Consider the following 2,356-nt stretch of genomic DNA (forward strand, 5'->3'; position numbering starts at 1 on the left):
AAGATATGGTTTTTTTGAAAGAAGGGTTAAGGTTAGGGTTAAGTTTAGGTATGGGTTTTGGGATGGTTAAGGTTAGGGTTAGGGTTAGGGTAAGGTATAGAAGAGGTTAAGTTTAGGTAGGTCTGTCAACTCAACTTAGGATCAGGCAAAGCCCTTGAGTTGCGTACCTTATGCAGGTCCGGTTCTCGGTTGGTTGCCATGTGTCCATGTCGAGTAGTATGGTCATGATGTCCGGGTCCGCTGTGTCGACGGAAGTGGAAAGCATAGTGCAACCTAGGAGTTTTACTCTCTTTCGGATCCTTCTTTTTTAGCTCCATGTTGTCTATGTATTCACTTCAGTGTTCGTCAGTCTTTGGTCCTGGATGTTTTCAATCATGTGTATGATTGGGAGTTATTCCCTTCCAGGATCCTAATTCCCAATCAACCCATGTCTAGTCGAATCCAGCTGGTCTGTATGGGTATACTCGGCGTAGGATCAGGCAAAACCATCGAGTTGCGTACCTTGTGCAGGTCCGGACCTCAGTCGGTTGCCATGTGTCCCTGTCAAGTGGTCAGTCTATAACCGCCAGTGGTTTGAGCAGACAGACACCCAGAAGGCGAGCCCTCTATACGGTTGTCATGCATCCGCCCCTGGAGTCACGTCCTGTGTTACGGTCGGTGTATGGAGGGTTTAGAAGCCGGCAAACCTTCTCTGGCTTACGTATGAAACGTCCGGCAGTAGTAGAAGTTAATTGGGTGCTTCCATCCACACCATCTCAGTTGTAGGTAATTCAGAGTTTTTGGGTAATAGTGACCAGTGGAATTACTCCCTTCCAGGATCGTAACGTTTCCAGAGGTATATCATCCCTAGACAGTGAACTGGTACGTAGTCCAGGTAAAAAAATGGTTCGGTTGTCCAGGCTAAGTGCGGCGGGGTAGGGGGTCCCCAGTAGGAATTTCCTCTGTGGGGTCCGATACCTCGCCAGACATTATCTGGGCACCCCAGGGGTTATTCGGCAGACGCGATCCTCCAGCCGCAGCGCATAACCCAAAAGCCCCTCTTTTGGGTATCCCAACCCGCTAGGACCAAACACGCGCTACTGAACCTACTGCCAATCCAGATCTAATCTGGGGTAGATAGTGGTCCAGCGCGTTACGTGAGTCTCCCGTGTGTAAGGGGGCTTGGGAGGGTTGAGCCGATAGGTCTGCCAACAGGCCCCAGAGGGGTCCCGAAGGAGTCCGGTCGCTACCATTTCCTCCGGTCTTCTTGCTTGGTGTATGGTCGGGCCTAGTTTGCTTAGGGTCTGCTCGCTGCGGGGGAGTCGACAAAGCCGTGCCCCCAGAGTAGTTGGAGAAAAAAGGTTCTCGTCCGTTGGGGGTGCTGGTGGGTATCTTCAGTGAGGTAGAGTTGGAAGGATGGTGAGATGGTGAGGGTTCTTGGTAAATAACATAAAGATATTTAGATTTCTATTTTATAGTTTCTTTGCATCAAAGGGTCCATGGTCATGGTAACCCTGAGTTCAAGAAAGCGGGGAAAAAAAAGATATACTTATATATAAATATATAGTTATATATATATATTTTTTTTTTTTTTTTTTTTTTTTTTTTTTTTTTTAAATAAAAAGGAAAGTATTTCTTGAGAGTCCATGGGCATGGTAACTCTATGGTGCTATTTGAAGATCTGTTTTTTGTGGTCTTAATGACCCCCTATCTGTTGTATGGGATGTGGGGTGTGTAAGGTGCAGGTGCAGTGTCTGTCCAGTCGTTCCTCCGTTGTACTGAAGGCCTCAGTAATGGTCCAGTCGTGGTGGTGGTATAGGGCCTGGAGGTTCCCGGGAGTAGTAATTCGTCCCTCTGGTTTATAATGTGAGGTGGCTGCTGACCAGGGAGTCCTTGAGATTTTTGTTCCGTTTGAAGGCCAGGATGGGTGTGTGGAGAGGGAGTAGTTGTTTGTGCTGGAGTCTTTGCTGGATGATAGTAGTCATTCGGAGGCTGGGTGAGTTGTAGGTTGTAATGATGGGTAGGATCCGGTGGTTTCCTTTGTTTGGTCCCGGGTGTGGGTGTCTCCTGGTGTAGTGTTTAGTAAGGTGGGGAGGTTGTGGTCCGTAGCTGCCCAATCGTTGATGATTTTTTTTGATGCCCTTTGATTGGGGTGGAGGATTGTGCTGGTCCCCGAGTAGTGATTCGTTGGCCAGGCGTTTTCGTGGCTTGGTAATCTTCCGTTCCTGTGGCTTAGCATGCCGTTCCTCCCTGGTTTGGGTGTGGGATGGCACGGAAGGATCAGAAGCCACCTGGGCACTCGCTGCCTGTGCCTGGTCCCTTGTAGTCCTGTTTGGGCTAGGATTTCGGGGTGGTTCAGCAGGTTTTGTTTTAAACG

Source organism: Oncorhynchus mykiss, unplaced genomic scaffold (genome assembly GCF_013265735.2).
Source record: "Oncorhynchus mykiss isolate Arlee unplaced genomic scaffold, USDA_OmykA_1.1 un_scaffold_87, whole genome shotgun sequence".
NCBI classification, from domain to species: Eukaryota; Metazoa; Chordata; class Actinopteri; order Salmoniformes; family Salmonidae; genus Oncorhynchus; species Oncorhynchus mykiss.